We start from the raw sequence: 22,715 nt of genomic DNA on the forward strand, positions 1-22,715 counted from the left end.
AGAAAAGTGAATAAGCGCCCTGATTCACATTAAGACAATGGGTTCCTGTTTTGCCACAACATTTTAGAGCTGTTTGATTAAACAAGTGGGCCTGTTCAGTAAATCACAGATTATTGGTTGAACAAAGGTGGCTGACCCTTAGAGAGAGTTGCAGATATTCCCAGGCTCTGATTGGGTGCCCATTAAAAAAACAGAGGTGCCATTAGACTATGATTCAGGTTGGGTCGATGCACAGTGGGACTCAGGGCTAGAAGGAGGTGGCTGGCTCAGGTTGTTGGCTAGGGGGAAGGGGAACCTCGGGCAGGGACCCCACTAACCACAGAGGCAAGTCATTTGCTCTCCTTGGGGATTAGAAGTCTTCATCTGGGGCCAGCCAAGCTTGCCAGCATAGAGAATTATACACTATTGCAAGTTCTAGATGTGGAAGGGGGAAAAAACCAGTGTGGCAGAAATTTCCTCCCCACTAGGCCCTTTCTTCCTTAATTGTCCATAATTTAGTTCAAGTTCCAGATGTTGCAGGCCTTCTCGTTGATTTCCCTTTCCAAGCCCATGTGGAAGGCCTTGGGAAAGGGGTATATTCCCACCTCCCATTCCGTCAGTGTTTGCTTGTACACCTCTGGGTCCCAGGGGAAGCAGGCTCTGGAGCAGGCTTTCTCTGGATCCGCAGAGGCAGGAGCGAGAGGAAGCGCTCCCAAGGACCAGCAGGAGTGGCTTCTCCCTTCTATCGCTGGGGAACCGCTTAGCTTTGAGAGCAGCGTGCAGGTTTCTTCAAGTACAAGTTCTCATTTGACACACGGACTGGCTTTCCATCCACCTGGTCCGGAGCCCTTCACCCTTACAGTGAACCTCACCAGTTATCCTGCCACAGCTCATGCTTGCTTGTGTTGGGGTTTCCATTCCCCATCCTATATGATTTCCCCCCCTATTTCTGGGAGATTCATGTTCAGTCTTCTTTTCCCATCATTTAACTCTCTTCCTGGGAATCTGGTTTCAAGAGAACCGCTGTTGGTGTTTGCATGCCACTGTTCCAGCTTGCTTCAGGTTGACGGGAAGGGCTTCTGTTTGACAGCAGCCTTCCCTCCCATCATTAGAAACTCGGGACTCCAGTCAGTCAGCCAACGGCCGAGTTTTTCACAAACACATCCGACCTTCTTCCTTGTGCAAAATTCCTAAGGACTGTCCACCAGAATGTCACGTCACAGCTGAAAGCCACACATTCCCAACGCTCCTCTCCTAGCACTTCCCTTCCCTCTCCAGCCTCACCAGCACAGGTTTATGAGGCAATGAACTGAGCAGCTGTTGCTTCACATCTGGAATATATGTAATGTTTGCCTGCTTGTGGAGTACAGTATTTAAAGGGTGTGGGTGGATGAATGCTAAAGAAAATTGTGCACAAACTCTATGAGAAATTATTATGTCTGTCTTTGATTTTTTTTTAATGAGGAATTTTATTACCTTTTAACAGTGAACTGTGTTTAGAACTATAATCTTTATTGTTAAATGCTCATAAAATGCAAGCAAACTGCATGTTGGACATGCAGAAGCTAGGGTAAATATATTAAAAGCATGAACTGATGATAGTAATATCTTGGATTCATGTGACTATTCTAGATAATATTCTCCAGCAAAACACACAATAACCTCTATCATCTCAGTCTGCTGGATCAGGTCAATTTATAAAATAATTTTTTATCCTCTGATTTTCAAAAGTTGGACTAGGACCACAGGACTAACTATGCACTCTGGATGCCCAAATTATATTTTTCAAAGATAAGGCACTGTTATTTCTAATGTATCTTTCAGTTATAGATAGAAAACCAAAGCTTTGCTATCTAAACAGGCCAGCTGCTCAAAACCAAAAGGAAAAGCCACTTTGGGGGTAAAATTTGCTACAGTTTTGCTAAACCACTTCATGGTTCAAGGGGGAAAAGGTCTTTGTAACCTCTTCAACGCTCTAGCAGAAATGTGGACTTCCATGTTTTGTACCCTGATAACTAGGACTTGTGAATAGGACTTAAATAGATTGCTTCTGTTTCGGGACAGCGATGGGAATAAAAATCTGCTATTGGAAATAGTGCAGGGAAGGTGAACATTTTAGTTTGGGAATATCTCCATCCCTTCCCAGTTCCAGAGAAAGAAATTATAAGCTTCACTATGCCAAAGGGCATGGGTGTACAGAGGGAATGCTGTCTTCTCTCTTCTTCCCTGTTAATTCCAACACCTGCCACAAAATGAATTGACCAACTGAAGTCATTTCTATTGTATAAATGCAGACAGGTGTGTCCACAGTTAAACAGGTAAATAATGAATGCACATGGGCATCGGTGGGAGTATCACCCCACCACATATTAGGTGGAGGGCACCCTGGTTCTGGTCATGCTTCCTCTCCAGGGTTCATAACTGCTTTGGCCTTGTAAGCCCCATTTCCAGACATGCTGGGAAAGATGGTCTCCGTGCCAGACGTGTCCTTGGGGTGACAGCAAATTCCTCATCATACTTTGGGTGTTACTCCCCCTCTCTCTGTCCCCCCACTCCAGCCTGTCACAGAGAGAAGCAGCCTCATTGTGCAAACTTAACATCTATCAGAAAAGGATGTGTATTTGCAGGAATCTGGGCCAAACAACTAGTAGAATAGAGCCATCTAAAGTTATTAATGATGAATTCATGGAAGTTGATGGATTTTCCCTGGCACTGTCAGCATGTATGTCTCACAACAAATCAAAAAAATGATTTTCCATTTGAGAAAAAAACGCATTCGACGATGACATAATTGTTAAAAATCTTGGGCCTCACGTGCTCCTTCAACAAATACTATTAGTGCTTTAGGGAAACCATAGGAAGAAGAGCTTTCCACATCCTCCAGGGACTCTCTTTACTGCCCAGGGACTAGTCCTATTCTTCAGCAGCTATTTTGTTCATTATTTATAAGAGGTGCACATAACAGCTGAGCTAGTATGCAAGTAGTTATGGATGTGATACTATGAAGTACTTTTGATAAGACTGTATATGCTTAATAACAAAGTTATTTTTCTTATGTGGTTGTACTGTGTTTTGTCCTGATACGCCATCCTGTGCAATGTGTTGTCTCTCTACAAGATGAATGAATACAAGGGATGGAGAGAGGGAGTTCTCTCCAGAGCTGGAACCTGCATTCTGGGTAGGCCACCTCCTGGGGTACCAGTGTGGTCCCAACATTTGAGCCTGAGTCCAGGTCTGAAGGCCTAGGTCCCACTGAATTCTGCATCTCAGAGGCCCACATCCCCCAGCTGGGATCCTCTGGGACTGCAGGGTGGGGTCTTCAAACCAGGGACCCTCAGGGGATCACTGGAGATGCCTAAGGCGCTCATGTATGGAGGACCTATGAGGGTTCCACCGCTCCCTACACCCACTGCACCCCAAGCAACTCAATTTTTAGTTGGTTTTGGATTAGGATTTCTCATTAGGTTTCCTTTGGAGGGGAAAAAATGACTGCCTTAAAAAAGGTTAAAATAGATAGAATTGAGGGGAGGAAGCCCCATCAGTTGGTAAGTGAAGTGCCCTATGTGAGGATCAGAGGAAGGGAATTTTCATCAGCTGGGCCATACAGGAGGCAGTTATCCTATCTAATAAAGAGGGAATATGCTAATTGACCATCACTCCATCACAAAGATGGCTGTACCCACGGCTGAGGCCAAGTTCCCATAAGGAGCCTTAACGAGCAATCAGCAGGGACCTGAGGCAACGCCCTCCCCCACCTCTATGGGGCTTGATAGGGGACCTAGGCCCAGTCCCCCACCCAGCAGGGCTTGACAGGGAACCTCAGGCCACACCCCTGCCCTGGCGTCAGGCTGGGGGACCTCAGGCCGCACCCCCAGCCCCAGTGCCAGGCCAGGGCACCTGAGGCCATGCCCCCCGCCCAGTGGGGCTTGACAGGGGACCTCAAAGTGCGCTTCCTGTCCTGGTGCTGGGCTAGGGAACCTCAGGCTGCTCCCCCCCGCCCCAGTGCCAGGCCAGGGGACCTCAGGCCACACCCCCCAACTGGCAGGGCTTGACAAGGGACCTCAGGCTGCGCCCCCCACCCGGCAGGACTTGACAGGGGACCTAAAGGTGCTCTTCCCGTCCTGGTGCTGGGCTAGGGGACCTCAGGCTGCTCCCTCTGCCCCAGCACCAGGCTGGGGGACCTCAGGCCACGCCCCCCACCAGGTAGGGCTTGAGAGGGGACTTCAGGTCGTGCCCCCACCCCGGCACCAGGCCGGGGGACCTCAGACCGCACCCTCCGCCCCAGCACCAGGCCAGGGGACCTGAGACTGCGCCCCCCTGCCTGGCTGGGCTTGACAGGGTACCTCAGGCCATGCCTCCCACCCAGCGGGACTTGACGGGGGACCTCAAGGTGCACCCCCCCAGTGCTGGGTCGGGGGAACTCAGGCCATGCCCCTGCCCAGTGGGGCTTGACAGGGGACCTGAGGCTGCGCCCTCCTCCTGCTGCTGGGCCGGGGGACCTGAGGCTGTGCCCCCCTCCTGGTGCTGGGCCAGGGGACCTGAGGCTACACCCCCTGCCCAGCAGGGCTTGACAAGGGTGGGACTGGCCGGGTCTGGATCTATCCCAATGAGGGGGGGCGGCTGGGTCTGGGTCTCACATGATTTTGAGGCGCATGTGGGTGGGTGGGGACTTGACTCTGGGTCCTGTGGTGAGCCCCAGACTCTGACAGGAGGAAGGTTTTCATATACATTTTACTAATTTTCTTTCATCTCTGACACTTCTATTATAGAGAAAGGGCAAATAGCAATATTTAATTATTTCCTCTAATCCCCTTTTAATGTGCACGAATTTCGTGCACCGGGTCACTAGTATAGCAATAAACGGGGAAGTTACTTCTAAGGGATTTTTCCCACTCTAGATGGTACCTTTAGCATCCTGAAGTCATCCATATTTACACATCTCCCTTTCCTTTAGCAAATATTTATCAAATGCTTGCTGAAAGCTGCGCGCTGTGCTACGCACTATAGACACCATGGGCAGCGAAAAGGCCATAATTCCCATCCTCCTGGGGGGTTTTGGCAAAACAGACAAGGATCCTTCCAGGCAAAATAAATCATATAAACATGCAATTACAAACTGATAAGTGCTATGAAGAGCTGTAAGTGCGGCAAGAGCCAATAGCAGCTCATGCCAGTAGGACCCACCCTTCGCTCCCCAGTCACACATGGAGCACCCCACAGCACCCAACAGCATCCACACCACAGCCACGTGAGACCTTAGCCCTCACAGAGAAAAGCTACCCCAGTCCCTGAGGTGAAGCAGCAGTCGATGGAAATCTGGGATGCCCCTTCATGTTTAATGTCTCCTGTTCTTCATTTAAAAAGCAGCTAAATGAACCCACACTGGTTGAAACATCCTCACTGCTTCTGGACACCCTGCATGGTAACCTCGTACTCTAGTGTGGATCCCAGTGAAAACTGAGGCCAGCTTCTCCCCACCTGGTAGACTACAGTTTTGAAAAAGCATGTTGTGCTTTAGAAACACCCCGAGCTCCTGGAGAAAATCTGCACTTGGAGATTTAAATACTGGCTTGGATCCAGATTCCAGGTTCCAGGGTGGCCACATGTGAATCTGCGTTTAGCTACTGGGTGTTGGGGTCACAAGGAATCCTTGAAGGTTATATCGGGGCAACTGCAGTTGAATCGCAAGGTTCTGGGGAACTGGCAGAGATGTGAGGATGAGGGTGTGTTTGTTTCCTTGGGCTGCGGTAGCAAAGCACTACATCCAGGTGCTTAAACAACAGAAAAGAATTTTCTTACAGTCCTGGAAGCTGCAAGTCCAAGAGGTATCCCTACCTCCAAGAGGCTCTCTGTCCAGGTTCTGGTGGTCACCAGCCATCCTGGTGTTACTTGCCTGTGATGTCACATGCTGTTCCTCCTTCCTGTCCCTTTGTCTCTCTGTCTTCACCTGGTGTTCTTGCTGTGGGTTCTATGTCTCTGTTTTTTTATAAAGACTTACTGGATGAGGGCTCACCCTAATCCAGTATGACCTCATCTCAATTTAACTGATTATATCTGCAGATATCCTATTTCCAAATAAGGTCACATCCTCAGGTTCCAGGTAGCCATGAATTGCGGGGAGGGAACACTTCAACCCAGTGCAAAAGGAAACTTTCTCTCTATCCATTGGCTTGTATCACCCTGCTTATTTCCTTTAACAGGATTTTTCCAATCTAATTTTTTTTTTTTTTAACCCGAGTGCCAGGAACCAATTCCAGCATGTAATAATTACAAGTTTCACCAAAAGGCTGGTGAAGCTTGGGCAGCTCAACAAGGGTGAGCCACATATGTAGTTTACCTGTTGGAAATGGCTAACGGCATTTTCCCCAAACCTGAATAGGATTGTTAATTGCCAGACAGTTCAGGGCATTTTATTGCCTCCTGTTAGCCAAACACCTGAACAGCTGTAGGCTATTCCCCAAACTGACAATGCTTCTGTATTCTACCCTTTGATACCTTACCCTTTGAAGTGTATTATCTCCACCTTGCCTTAGGACAAATTGTGTTAAATAAATACCACGGGGTCCTTAGACAAGGGTGAGTCTTCAGTTCCTTTAGCTGAAGCTCCTCTGACCCCCAATGCCTTTCAAAATTATCTTTCATCTCCGACTTCTTAATCATCTATGCACAGCCCCTTTCTCCAGAATGCTGAACCCTTTGTAAGTCTGGGAAAAGAACCCCGGCACCCGAGGATATGTTTTTCATTGATTTCTACAGAGAGTGGAAGGGAGGAAGGAGGGGAAGAGAAAAACATTGATGTGAGAGAGACACATTTATTGGTTGCTGGGGCTGGGAACCTGCAACTGAGGTATGTGCTCTTGACTGGGAGTCAAACCCATGACCCTTCGGTCTGCAGGCTGATGCTCTAATCACTGAGCAAAACTGGCCAGGGACAATCTGAAATTTTTACTTGCCCACTTCACTCAATAAAAATGTATTGAGGGCCAAGGGTATAAAGTAGTGACAATACAAAGTCCCTGCTCTCATGGACTATGCATTCTGGTCCAGGAAGACAGGCAAATGTATGTATTAGGGTTCTCCAGAGAAACTGAACCCATAGGACGGATGTCTATATATAGGTTTGGGCAAAAGTAGGTTTACAGTTGTTCATATGGAAAATAATACAATAATTAATAAACAATAGTACAAGAAGAAAATGTGTTTTGTGTATTCACAACTGTGAGATGTGGATAGATAGATGGATGTATCTGTGTGTGTGCTTATTATTACAGAGAGAGATTTGTTTTAAGGACTTGGTTCACGAGACTGTAGAGACTGGCTCCAGAGACAGGAAGGCAGAAATGAAGTCCACACAATCCATCATCTCAGCAGAACTAGACAAGGCCCCTGTTCCCGCATGGTGTGCTGTCTTCACCAGCATCCCCCAGGAGGTGGAGGGACTCTTGACTATCGCCTATTTCTGACAAGGTGACAACTTACATTTTGGGTTCTCACTTCTCCTCCAGTCCATTTTCTGTGGCTGTGTATCCTCTTCCACCTCTAACATTGCTGAGGGCCACACTGGACTGGGAGCTGTGGGGAAATGACTAAACCAGAAGGAAAGTCGTATCTATGGAGTCATGTTTTGCTTTATAAATAGTTTTGGTGATATATGAGGATGGGACTGTTTCCACAGTCAAGTTCTGTTGTTTTTGTTTTTTTCACTGTGATCCATGGGTGTCCTTGGCTCTCTCTGCCTTGCCTGTCTCCCTCACTGAAACCCAGTAATGTGCTGGATCTGCCCCGATTGGGGACGGCTGTCAACCTTGTTACCCCTAGCATCCTGCAGATAATACACAGCATCTCGCTAGGCTGCCATCGTACCCTGTAATTGAAAGATCATGTGATGTGGAATACTTTCCCCTGTACCCATGGGGCCATTGATTTACGAATCAGTAAAAGTCTCAGCCAAAACCAGGGAACATAGAGATGACTGCAAGAGCCGTATGCCAGTAACTGGCCTTCTGAAAAGGTCTGGAAGAGAGAAGGTAACACAAGTTGAATTAGGCTCAGATCATTCAGAAAGGAAATAACAGCTGCAAAACATTTCAAGAAGAAGTGCCTTCAAAACAGGCTTCCTGGGATAGCCGCCAAGTACAGTTTCTTTCTGGGCTTATTCGACAGTGTTGTTGGCGGCTGAGCTTCAACACCACCGGCCACATTGACAAACTGTATGTATAAATATTCACACGAGGTGGGATGAAAGCCTCTGCATTAATATGATTTGGTTTGGGTGTTCCAAAAAAATAAAAAAGGATAGACTTTCCCAGCTACACGGGCATCCTTCTACCACGGTTAAAACCCGGGATCATGGAGGGGTTGCTTTCTCTTAGCAAGTCTTAGTTGAGTCATCAACACCCACTTTGTTGCCTCTGGGTCTTCCCCTGGTCAGTTCTCTGATTACTGGACTTGAAGTTCCACTCGGTCCATGGTCAGGTGGGACTGGAGGGCTGCAGCCACGCTGTCCCCCTAAACCCATTTTCTGGAGAGGTATATGGGCAGCTCACAGGCATTGCTTCCTCAGGCAAATCAGTCTCTTTTTCGCCTTTGTCTTGGTTCCAAGGTCCCAGGTGAGACCAAGAAATCTGGTGACTGTTCTCAGGGGAGTGTTGCCCCCACCACCAGAATAACGCAGGACTATGGAGGGGATCCCATCCTGTCTGCACAGAAGGGGCCTTAGAGAAGTGAAGGGCCACCCTCTGAGGGGATAGGGAATCTGCACCTGACAACCCAAAATACCAAGTGCCCCACTACGAGTCTGCCTCAAGTCTGCAATTCTCACCACTAACTTCCCTTCTTAGGGACCATTCACGCGCTACGGCTTTTGGTTATGGATACTGGTTTATCCAATAACCAGCAGGTACATGCAGAAGTTAATCACCTGACTCCATGTTAAGACCCAACAGAACGCAATTTTGAGAGAATTAGTGAGATAAAGTGAAGAGAAAGAAACATCTACTCTGAGAGCTAAACTCAGGCATTGCTGGTTCCCAGGGAAGGCGGGTGGGTTATAAAATAAGCCAAGACAGCCACCTATGAGCTATATTATCTCCAATGCACTTTCTCTTCCAATACAATGAATGTTCTTTCCACTAACCATCATTTTAAACTTGGGAGTTTCTGGGTCACTTCCATTATTAGCTGGGTGACCCCCAGGTCATACTAGGGGAACATGAAGGAAAGATCTAGCCTCACAACAATTTGGACCACTCTGTGCCAAGGTAGGAGCTGTGCCAGGGGATTCTCCATCTCCCACTCCTTGCTGGCTTCAAAGACAGGGTCTTATTTTCTCCCTAATGGAATGTGGACACTTTATTGGGAGGTAGTTGTGCCAATCTGTCTCCTACCCTTACTCATAAACTTCTTGAGGACAGGAATGTTAACCATCTTCATAGCTTCTGAGGGACCTAGGACAATACTTAGTGCACAATAAGAGTTTAGGAAATGTTCTCAGGAAGCAACTGATTGCTAAGAATACAGCCACTAATGCCCCCCCCCCCCCAATTACTTCTGTTCATTCAATTATCAACAAGTATGTACTGACTGCCTCAATATGACTTACACACTGGAAATACAGTGGATGTCAAGATCAACCCCAGTCCCTATGTGTGTGAAATTATGATCTAGTGCAGTGGTTCTCAACCTTTCTAATGCCACGACCCTTTAATACAGTTCCTCATGTGGTGGTGACCCCCAACCATAAAATTATTTTCGTTGCTACTTCATGACTGTAATTTTGCTACTGTTATGAATCTTAATGTAAATATCTGTGTTTTCTGATGGTCTTAGGCTCTACAGCAGTGGTTCTCAATCTATGGGTCGTGACCCTCAAGTTGAGAACAGCTAGCAGGGTCGCCTAAGACCATCGGAAAACACAGATATTTACATTATGATTCATAACAGTAGCAAAATTACAGTTATGAAGTAGCAACGAAAATAATTTTATGGTTTGGGGTCACCACCACATGAGGAACTGTATTAAAGGGTCGCGGCATTAGAAAGGTTGAGAACCACTGGTCTAGTGAATGAAGTCACAAAGCTGTGTCAACACACACTGAAGCCCCATCAGCTTTTTAATTTTCCTCTGTACAGAATTTCCTGGAGAATATTTATTTTACAACTCAAAACTGGATTCTGCATCCTAGATAATACCACCTGTTCTGACTTTCACCCCTTTTAAGGAAAAGGATCCACCTTTACACACTGGCCAGTAAGATGAGGCTTCTTCTCCTGCTGCCTCTTCCCACACTAATGTATTACAGGTGGATTTAGCAAGCTGTAAGGCCTGCCCAGTTACTTTTATTTATGCCTGGGGATGATCTTGTTTTATCTTTGAAGGGTCCAATCACAATCTAACACAAGTACCCAATAAGCCGTGGACCTGAACATTTAGACATGTTCTTTCATCTTTGTGAGATATAGCATCCTTTGGCCTTTGGCACTCTACACTGTTTTCAGAGGAAGAGAGACATCTCTGCTGTAACCATTCTGTCATTTCACAACTAACATTGCCTAGGGGGATATATGAAAGGATACCCCGACATAGGCAAAAACTTCCTTCCAATGCCAGGGGCAGTGAAAAATGAAGGACATGGATGGTAAACCAAATGTTGAGGTCATTGGATTTCAAAATGGGAGGGAGAGACACATACTTGTGCAGATTTGCCTGCAAAGATCCACAACTCTTGGAACTCAGGCCCATAATTTGGATAGTGCTGTTGACATTGGGGATGTCCAAATGTCTTCATAATTATTCTTGATTGAGATGACTCACTTTGGGGGAAGGCACATGGAGAGGTAAGAAGGATAAAAACAGATTTGTTTCTTTGGCCAGATTTATTTAATTCTGATTTGTGAGTTTTGGGAGCTCAGTCTATGACACCATTAAAACATACGTGAATATGATTATTTTAAAACTCTTAAAAACAATCATTTAAGATGTCATGATGTCTGTTACATGATATCTTTAAAAAAATCCCATGGGGTAGAGGGAATGGGTGGGAATGTAGATAAAATCAGATTGTCCATGTGTTGATAATCATGAAAGCTGGGTGGTAGTACATGGATGTTCATAACAATATTCCCTCTATTATATATGTTTGAAAATGAAAATCAGTACTAATAAAAGGGTAATATGCTGATTATATCGGATAGATCAGACGTCTTCCAGACATCATTCCAGAGGTCCTTCCTGACAAAGCCGGGGATGTGGCCGGCCTGCAAACCCTGGCAGCCCCTCGCCCTGGCTGGCCCCACCCCCAGCCCTGCCCCCCACCCCAATCCAGGGCCCCCTTCAGGGCAGGCTAGCTGGCCCCCACCCATGCACCAGGCTTCTATCCTATATAATAAAAGGGTAATATGCAAATTGACCCTAACCGCAGAACGACCACTGGACCAGTCACTATGAGGCGCACTGACCACCTCTTGGTCCCTTTCCCCAGCCAGCAGGCTCCAATTGCCTGATGGCCACCCACGGCAGGGGCAGGATGGGCGAGTGGGTGGGAACAGCCAACCTCTCGGTTCCTTCCCCCCCGCCGTCAGGCACCAATCACCCAATGGCGATTGGGGAACCAGGGGTGGATGGTGGCAGTGGGCAGGGCTGGCTGTGGGCAGCTGGGGAAGATGGCTCTGATGGCAGGCCAGGCCTAGGGACCGTACCCGTGCACAAATTTCATGTGCCAGGCCTCTAGTGTCTATAATAAAAGGCCTTTCAAAATTGCATGAAAACTCAATAGATTTAGAAAATCACTTACTGATTAACAAATGGAAGCATTATTTGTCCTAAGGTAGAGATCACGGTTTAGCATCCACCTGGGCTGCAGGGGTCTGTCCTTTGAGGGGCAGCTCTGAGCCCTCTCCCTCTCTAGAGCAGTCCCCACTTGATAGGCTGGCTCTGTCCCAGAGAAATCAGAACCACACACTTTGGATGAAATGAAATCCCATCCCTCTGGTTTTACTCTGTGTTCCCCTTCCTTACATAATGGGGCCCAATATTTGTGGAAAAAGCTGAGTTGTGTACACCCTTCACTGCCATTTCTGGGCAAGGTTTGTTCTCTAAAAGTTTCTAGTGGGCTAATCTATTTTCTTGGGGATTTGTCACAGTCATTTCCTGACTGTCCCTATGACCATAGGCAAAGGCACTAGGATTAGGTTTGATTCCTAGTGAAAAGAAATTCTCAACTCCCAACAGGTAAAAAAATCCTTACATGGAATTTGCTTTGGGCCTTTTTCCACACTATGAGCCTCCACAGATTAGTATCAGCTTCTGTCTACTCCTGTTGACCCCAGACCAAGGGGATATGGTAGAGTTAGACTCTGGATCTCATGGGAAAAGATTCCAAAGACTTTCAATTTATTTTTATTTTTTTGTCTCTTTAGTCAATTCAGTATGTTCTAATTCTAAGTGAATTAGAAAGTTTAGTTTTCTGTAAACAAACACAGCATCTACAGTGCTGAGAGGGTATCTCTGTTGTTGATTACCCAGCAATTCTATCTCTTTCTGGTAACAAAATCTGCTTCCCTTGGGAGAACCCCTTTGATATGGTTGGAATATGGCTGACCCCTCTTCCACCACAGAGCGGGACACATATTTGACCCAGGCCTATCTACATGGTATCTCTGCTGCCAAGCAGTGCCTACAGCACACAGGTGAACAGTTATAATCAAATGAATGAATGGATGAGAATTTCACTTGATAGTGAAAGAAATCTTGGCTCCAGTGATCAATTCATTAGTGTGTATATCCCAGCAATTCTCAAACTTTTTCTCCTCAACACCCTGTCACATTTTTAACTATTATTGAGGACCCCAAAGAGCGACCATTTATGGCAGCAAGTCATATTTTCTGTCACATGGAGAAAGCCTGTCTGAGAATAAAGTCAACATAGGAGAAATCAGAGCCAAGAGATAGAAAAAAAGAATCTGAACAATGAGATGAACACCTGGAACAGACCCAGAGTAAGACCTACCCCAGCGTTTTTCAGGTATGTGAGCCAGTCATTTCCCTTGTTGCCTAAAATGGTTGAATTGGAAAAATTAAATAAATAAATAAATAAATAAATAAATAAATAAAATAGTTGAATTGGATTTCTGTTGGACTTGTTGGTTACTACAGAATAACTTAGGCTGTATAGTCATGATTCTTTACTGAGTTCATTCTCATGGGTCTGACCGATCATTATGAATGGGTCCATATGGCTGTGGAACTTAAAGTAAAGCAGTCCCTAGGACCTCTAATATGAGCTAACTGCCATCAGAAATTTGAGAAATTTGTGAGATGTAATATTTGTGAGACATGTGAACCAGAACAAAGGCTTTGAGTAGTGGTTAGAATATACCCCAGAGGCATTTTAAGAATGGACAGGCTCAGGACAGAGTGGTAATGCTAAGCTACATGAATGTTTACAAAGCCTCGACATTAAGAGTTATTTCTGGAGTTAAAGCACAAAGGTTGAAGCTTTTGAGCTGAACTGTTTCAATTGCCTAGAACACACTTGACGGTGGGTGGAATCCATGCCAAATTCATGATCATATCTATGGCCCAGCAAAGACTGTTTTGCTTTCATGTTCTTACAGAAAGAACTATGACAATCTGCTTTTTTCCAGAGAATCACAGAATAATTCTTGCAGCCTCAGAAGTCTCCAAAGTGAGCTGCATGGAATAATGTAAAGAATTAATAAGCAATTTTGAACTTCCTCACTACCCAACAGACCCAGGTGATCTCTTGCAGCTGGTGAATCTAACTAGAAGTGAGAAAAACAGAGAGGTAAGTCTATCAGCAGAACTGGCCCCCAAGAAAACTCAAGCAAGGGACTCTGGGTAGACGTAGAGAGCCAGAGTGATGTAGGTGTGACCGGCAGCCCTTACAATTGGACCTCTGTAGAGACTGTTCATTGTCCTTAACCTTCTATCTTAGTATGAAAACTCCTGCTTTGTAGCTGGGCTTGTGTCCATCCTAAATAGATAATACATTTTCCAGACTTCATTGCAACAAGAGATGTCATATAACTAGGTACCAGTAAGCAAAATTTTATATTTAACTTCCAGATTTGTCCTTAAAGGGAGGGGCATGCTCTTTTCCTCCTTCCTGCTGGCTGGAATTCAGGTGTAACTAGAGAATGTAAGCAGCTATTTTATACATAAATTGGACCATTCAGATGGTAAAGCAGAAAGAAAATGGAGCCAGGATCCCTGATATCTTGGAGCCATTCCACTAATCCTTGGCCACCTAACTCTGGCCTTGTATGTGAGATGAAAATGAACTATCTCTTTTAACCACTTGAATTACTGGTATTTTGTCTTGTTTTGTTTTCTGTAATGTGCAGTTAAACTTTATCTGATCTGATAAAACCCTCAGTAGACAAATTCTTTGCAAATGAAAATTAGCAAATCCTCAGAGCCAGTTGGGAGACCCTCCGAAACTCTGCCCCAAGTCTGGGATTTACAACATTTCCTGGCATATTTCAGTGGTGAGGAGACAGTCATTCAGCACCTGGCCTTTTGCCCCAGGGTTAGTAAACTAGGTTCTGAAAAGATGGGGACTGGAGATATCTTACTTTCTTTGGCTGTGGCATTGAGTCGTTTTTGAGTGGCTGCTTGCTCTCAGACTTGCTTTTTTTCCCATCCAAAAACTAATCTTGGAAGGATAAGGGGTGGGTGGTGCAACTAAATGCTACAATGTACATGTCTGCCTGCTGCTCTTTGGGGATTCACTTTCCCCAGCCCCAATGCTTGTCAGCACCTCCAGGGGCTGCATACACACCTAGTAAGAGAAGGAAAGTAGAAAAGGGAGACATTAGCCCTAAGCTTCTCAGACTTGAGTGAGCATCATAATCACCCAAAGAGCTTCTTTAAAACAGACTGCTGGACCCCACATCCAGAGCTTGCGATCCAGTGGTTCTGGGGTAGGGCCAGAACAGTTGTGTCTCTAACAAGTTCTATGAGCCTCCCTTCCAGAACCCCTGCCTTTGACTATTAATAGAAATAACATATAGGTGGCTCCTTTCAATATTGGTTTTCTCATTGACTAGTGGAAATATAACCAGATAGAAATAATTTACAAGTGTCAAGGTACTCGACCCAGAAGCAGAATTGAAGATGAGAGGGGTGAATGAAAAGAGACTCTTTCCCAGAATGCATCTCATTTTCAAAAGCACTGAGAGTAGGAGGAAATGGTCCTTTGGAGGAGGCTCTGCAGAGGCATGACCAAAGGCAGTCCTGGTGACCAAGGCCGTGGGGTAGAGGGAGGGGAAGAGAGAATTGGGGCAAAGAAGCTAAGGATTAACTTCACAATTGTGAAAGAGGTAGGTGGGAAAGAAGCAAATCAATCTTTTAAAAGAACAGAGTTATTGTGAAACTGTAACTGGCATATACAAACACAAACCCTGTCTGCAATACACACCACTCAGAGAACTAGCAAGTGCATCAAGACTTTGTAAGCAACAAACTATTTAAGCAACATTCATTATTATAGTCGGATCTGATGTGTGGACAGATAGTCTTCATTCTGGAGCCCTACAGTGTAGTGTGCCCATAGGATAGTTACTGGAGGATTGCTTTAAAAATGTTTAATGTATCAGAGCAGAGAAAACTAACTTGAGTAGTTGCAAATTTATATTAGCATCCCAGTTCAGGCAGGATGCTCAGGATTGCTAAATATTTTCCTTTTCTAAACATAGAATTCCTGCCAGGATTGTATTTTGTTTAATTTTCATATCTTGTGCTATTTTAAGATGAAGAATATTTGGGAGATTTGTTTAAAAAAAAATGTTGGTCACATTGAACCAATCATTTGAAATTCTTATTTCTTTCCAAGGAGAAGTCATGTTGGACTTTTGCATTCATCTTGCGCCACAAGGCATTCCCGTTTCCAGGAATATTTTGGAGCAGATATTCAGGAAAAACACTCCTTTTGTGAACTTTGAGATGATGGATACAATTTTGTCAACATTTTTTTTAATGGCTGGTTGACCTAGCGGGAAACTCGGAATTATCTGAAGGTCGAAAGTGACAAATCCTAACAGGCAAGTGAGAATTTGAGTTGGCCTTTACCTCTGGGTATCCACTAGTTCCTGGTCACCTTGAAATTCCATTTTAATGTACCATGTACATGTGGACTGGAAACAAAGCCTGGGACAAAGCGGGGAGTTATGGGTTTAATTGTGCCCCCCTCCCAAATTAATATGTTGAGGTCTTAACCCCTCGTACACCAGAATGTAACCTTATTTGGAAATAAGGTCATTGCAGATGCAATTAGTTAAGTGTTAAGTTCATTAAGGTAGGCCCTACTCCAATATGACTGGTGTCCTTATAAAAAGGAGAAATTTGGGCACACATGCATGCAAGCGAGAAAGCCATGTAAGATGAAGGCAGAGAGCAGGATGATGCTTCTACAAGTCAAGGAATACCGAAGATGGCCAGGGGACAGCATGGAGCAGATTCACAGTTGAGAAGGAGCCAACCCTGTAATGCCTGGATTTAGGACTTAAAGCCTCCAGACTGTGAGAGAACAAGTTTCTGCTGTTAAAGCCACTCAGTCTGTGGTGCTTGTTACGGCAGCTCGAGGAAACTAACATGGGGGTGGGAGAGTTGGGGAGCGGGAGGCGAACTGGATTGGACGCTGGCATCCCACCCAAAGCCTGGACACACACAGTACGACCAGCTCAGTGGGTGAAGGAGAGGGAGAATCCACTCACAGAGGAACCACAAGATGTACCCATCACAAGCTGAGCTTTAAACTACTCCTGGGAAGGGAAGTACTCGGGGCTGAAAATTTTGTTTAGAATGACCCCAGGCTGGTAATGTTCCCAGGCACCTGGCAGAAGCAGTCACAAATCCCTCCAGATCTTAAAGAAAAATTCCACAAATAACTTTCCAAGAAACATGAACCCCTGGTCAAAAATCATTAAAACAAGGAAACAAGAGTGAGGGTTGATGGAAACAATGAGAACTGCAAAGAACGCAGATATGGAAACTTTAGATGCAAAATATAAATTAAGTATGTTGAACATAATTTAAGAAGAAAGGCGTAGAAAATAGGAGGAGGAACATGGGACTGTTAAATTTAATCAGGGATATTTGGAAAAGAAATCAACAAAACTTCTTTAAAAAAAGAATATAATCACTATTTGAAAAATAAAATGAATGGTTTAAATATAGGTAAGTGATAGCAGAATTGATGGACTGGAAGAGAGAGCTAAAGACGTTATGCAGAATGTAGACAAAGAAAAGATATGGAAATTATGAAGAAAGAGACATATGGGACAATATGACAAGATCTAAAATACAACTAATTGGAATTCTAGAAGGAAGTATTAGAAAGTGATAGGGACCTGGACAGGTGCCTCAATTGATTGGGATGTTGCCCAATAAACCAGGGTTGCAGGTTCAATCCCCAATCAGGGGCACATACAAGAATCAACCAATGAATGCATAAATCAGTAGAACAACAAATATCTCTTTCTTTCTCTCCCTCTATCTCAATAAAAACTCAACAAATTTAATTTAAAAAAGAGAAAAAAGTGATAAATTGAAGAGAAAGAGAAAATGGCTGAGAAATTTTTTAAACTGTTAAAAAAGAGCATTTCTCAGACTCAGGAAGCCAAACAAAAATATAATTAAATGGAAAACCCACCTATAAAACCCACCTATACATAGTAAAATTGAAGAGCTCCAGGAAATAAAAAAAATACAAATATAGGAAAGACTAGGCCAAACTACCTTTATCTGCCAGGTGCCAGCCATAAGCAATAGAAAGATCATTTTTAAAAGATTCTGTTCACCATAGCAACAAACACTATAAAGGACCCAGGAGTAAACCTAACAAGAAAGGTATGTGGCCTTTATGTAGAAACTATAAACTTTCCTGACAAACCTTTAAAAACAAACTGGGAAAATGGTGATTTTTTTTTAAAAAAAGATGTTCTTAGATAGAAAGTTTCAATATTGTAAGTTTTTTACATTTCCCAAATTTAATATATAAGTTCAAAACAACCTCAAACAACATTCCCACATGATTTTCTTCTAACTTGACAAGCTCATCCTAAAATCCCTAAAGGAAACTGAAAGCATAAGAACAAAACAAGAAAAGATTTGCCCAAACAAATATTAAAACACATTATATAACCACCATGATTAAAAAGGCATAGTATTTTTATACCAGAAGGTGAATAAATAGAAAAATCAATCAAGGACACAATAGGTATCAGAAATGGGCTTAGAGTATATATTTAAATGTAGTCCATAATGAAATTTGCCCTTTAAATCATTGAATAGATCATTAATAAATATTGTTTGAATATAGGTTTTCCATTTGGAAAAACTATTTGGTCCTTAAGTTCACACCACTAATATAAGTTAAATCCAATTAGTTTAAATATAAACATAAAAGTATTAAAAGAAAATGCTATATAGGAACCTATAGGTAATGACCTTACTGTATGTGAAACCTTTTAACCAACCCATAAAAAACTAAGAGTCATAAAGGAAAAAGCTTAATTTGACTATATTCAAAGGTAATACATTTATTTAAATGAAAAAACTATATATAACAATGAAAAATAAACAATTTTATAGAAAGAAAGGCATAATGGGCAATTCAAGATAGGATTGGTTGATAATCATGAGATGCTTAGACTCACTAAGAATGAGAGAAATACAATTTTTTTAAAAATTGAGGTAATCTCACCCAAAATAATGCCAACGTTTTAAAGTGACAATAACAAGAGTTGCCAAAGTTAATGAGAAAGGCAGATGTTCCTAGTAAGTATAAACATTTTAGAAGGGCAATTTGCTCTATCCATCAATATTTTTAAGGCACATACCCTGGCAGTTCCTTATCTCAAGAAACTAGCACGTGTGCACTAAGAGGTGTGTACAATGATTTTCAATGCAACAACATTTATAATAGGAAAGAAATTAAATACCCATTATTAGGGAAACAATTGTGTAAACCATGATATATCATTCTATAGAGCACTTTGAAAGAATAATGAGGCTGATCTTTATGCTCTATCTGACATGGAAAAGGATCTAATCATGTTAAGTTGGGGTGGAGGGGGAGAAAGCAATGTGAAGATGTTGCATTGTTTATGTTCAATTTAGGAAAGCAAATAGGTCTTAGATACACCCCATTTCCTTCCGGGGAGTGTACTTGGATTTACATAAAGAAAATATACAAATGAATTCATGTGAAATGTATCTCTTTTTTTAAATATATTTTTATAGATCTCAGAGAGGAAGGGAAAGGGAGCGATAAAAACATCACTGATGAGGAGAAACCAAGATGGCGGCATAGGTAAACACCTAAACTGCTGCCTCGCACAACAATCTCAAAACTACAACTAAAAGACAAAACGGACATCATCCAGAACTACAGGAAGGCTGGCAGAGTAGAAATTCTACCACTAGAAGGACAGAGAAAAGCACACTGATACTCAGAGGAGCTGCAGGAGGCAGAGGTACTGAGGTGCGCGTGCGGAGAGGACTGGCAACTGAGTGCGCGGCTGGCTTTCTCAAGAGGGAGGGAGACAAAAGCTCCCGACTGCACTGAACTCCAGTTCCAGGCGAGACTCTGGGGACCCAGACTCGTACGGGGAGAAACTGGAGTGTCTGGCAGTGGGTGAACCTCGAGGGCGGCTTTCTCTCAGAGGTGCTTGCAGCGATTACCATGGGACACTGAGACCCAGGAGCCTCTTAGGGCAGGGCTGATGGGAAACCAATGCTGTCTGCTCTGCCCTGAGACTCCGCCCCATCCAAGCTGAGCACAGAGGCTTTTGCAAGTCTTGTCTCATAAGGGTGTCTCCAGCACAGAAGTTCTCCCAGAGTAGACACAGCTGATCCTCACAGCCACTTGGCCTGGAGGTCAATTCCTCCCAGTGATACAAACAACAATCAAGACTTAACTACAACAAGACTGTGCACACAGCCCACAAAAGGGTGCACCAAGAGTGTCTATCTCAGGTAACTGGGGAGGCTGAGCCACTGGGCCCTATAGGACACCTAGCACACAAAGCCACTCTATCAACTCAGGGAAGCAGCCAAAATGTGGAGACAAAGAAACAGATCACAAATGAAAGAAATGGAGGAAAGCAAACAACTGGATATAGTGTTCAAAACCACAGTTATAAAGTTTTTCAAGAATTTTCTAGAAAAGGCCGATAAATTTAGCAAGACCCTTGAGGATATGAAAAAGGACCAACTAGAAATTAAGCATACACTGACTGAAATAAAAAATATTATACAGAGATCTAACAGCAGACTAAAGGATCGCAAGAATCAAGTCAAAGATTTGAAATACAAAGAAGCAAAAAACACTCAACTGGAGAAGCAAAAAGAAAAAAGAATCCAAAAATATGAAGATAGTGTAAGGAGCCTCTGGGACAACTTCAAGCGTACCAACATCAGAATTATGGGGGTGCCAGAAGAAGAGAGAGAGCAAGATACTGAAAACCTATTTGAAGAAATAATGACAGAAAACTTCCCCCACCTGGTGAAAGAAATAGACTTACAAGTCCAGAAAGGGCAGAGAACCCCAAACAAAAGGAATCCAAAGAGGACCACACCAAGACACATCATAATTAAAATGCCAAGAGCAAAAGACAAAGAGAGAATATTAAAAGCAGCAAGAGAAAAACAGTTAATTACCTACAAGGGAGCACCCATACGATTGTCAGCTGATTTCTCAACAGAAACTATGCAGGCCAGATGGGAGTGACAAGAAATATTCAAAGTGATGAATAGCAAGAACCTACAACCAAGATTACTCTACCCAGAAAAGCTATCATTCAGAATTGAAGGGCAGATAAAGAGCTTCACAGATAAGAAAAAGCTAAAGGAGTTCATCACCACCAAACCAGTATTACATGAAATGCTGAAAGGTATTCTTTAAGAAGAGGAAGAAGAAGAAAAAGGTAAAGATAAAAATTATGAACAACAAATACATATTTATCAACAAGTGAATCTAAAAATCAAGTGAATAAAAAATCTGATGAACAGAATAATCTGGTGAATATAATAGAATCAGGGGCATAGAAAGGGAGTGGACTGACAATTCTCGGGGGGAAAGGGGTGTGGGGGGTGCAGGAAGAGACTGGACAAAAATCGTACACCTATGGATGAGGACAGTGGGGGGCGGGATAGGGGCAGAAGGTGAGGTGGGAACTGGGTGGAGGGGAGCTATGGGGAAAAAAAGAGGAACAATTGTAATAATCTGAACAATAAAGATTTATTAAATTAAAAAAAAAAAAAACATCACCAGTGAGAATCTTTGATTGGCTGCCTCCTGCACACTCATACTGGGGATGGAGCCCATAACCTGCATATGTGCCCTGACCGGGTATTGAACTTCCTGATTCATAGGTTAATGCTCAACCCCCACTGAGCTGCACTGGCCAGGCTATCACAACTTCCCCCCCTACCCCCCCCCCCCCACTAATCTGCTTACTTTATTCTTTTTGGTATGAATCGTGTGTGTGTGTTTTTAATTTAAATTCTTTATTGTTTAAAGTATTATATAAGTCTCCTTTTTCCCCCATTGACCTCTCCTGGCTGCCCCCACCCTCCAGCACATCGCCTCACCCCCCCCCCACCACTGTCTGTGTCCATTAGTTATGCTCATATGCATGCATACAAGTCCTTTGATTGATCTCTTACCCCTTCACCCCCCCACCCACCTTCCCTCATAGGTTAGACAGTCTCTTTGATGCTTCTAGGACTCTGGTTCTATTTTTGTTCATCAGTTTATGTTGTTCATTATATTTCACAAATGAGTGAGATCATGTGATATTTATCTTCCTCTGACTGGCTTATTTTGCTTAGCATGGTGCTCTCCAGGTCCACCTATGCTGTTGCAAATGGTAAGAATTCCTTCTTTTTTACAGCAGCATAGTATCCCATTGTATAGATACACCACTGTTTTTTTAATCTACTCATCTGCTGATGGGCACTTAAGCTGTTTCCAAATCTTAGCTATTGTAAATTGTGCTGCTATGAATATAGGGGTGCATATATCCTTTCTGATTGGTGTTTCTGGTTTCTTGGGATATATTCCTAGAAGTGGGATTACTGGGTCAAATGGAAGTTCCATTTTTAGTTTTTTGAGGAAACTCCATACTGTTCTCCACAGTGGCTGCACCAGTCTGCATTCCCACCAGCAGTGCAAGCAGGTCCCTTTTTCTCCTCATCCTCGCCAGAACCTGTCATTTGTTGATTTGTTAATGATAGCCATTTTGACAGGTGTGAGACGATACCTCATTGTTGTTTTGATTTGCATCTCTCGGATGATTAGTGACTTTGAGCAGGTTTCATATGTCTCTCAGCCTTTTGTATGTCCTCTTTCGAAAAGTGTCTATTTAGGTTCTTTGCCCATTTTTTATTGGATTTTTTAGTATGAGTTCCCTATAAATTTTGGAGATTAAACCCTTATCAGAGGTAACATTGGCAAATATGTTCTCCCATGAAGTGGGCTTTCTTGTTATTTTTTTGATGGTTTCTTTTGCTGTGCAGAAGCTTTTTATTTTGATGTAGTCCTGTTTGTTTATTTTCTCCTTAGTTTCCATTGCCCTAGGAGCTGTATCAGTAAAGATATTGCTACAACAAATGTCTGCTATTTTGCTGCCTATGGCTTCTTCTAAGATTTTTATGGTTTCCCATCTTATGTTTAAGTCCTTTATCCACTTTGAATTTATTTTTGTGTATG

Source organism: Plecotus auritus (assembly GCF_963455305.1).
Source record: "Plecotus auritus genome assembly, chromosome: 8".
Classification (NCBI taxonomy): domain Eukaryota; kingdom Metazoa; phylum Chordata; class Mammalia; order Chiroptera; family Vespertilionidae; genus Plecotus; species Plecotus auritus.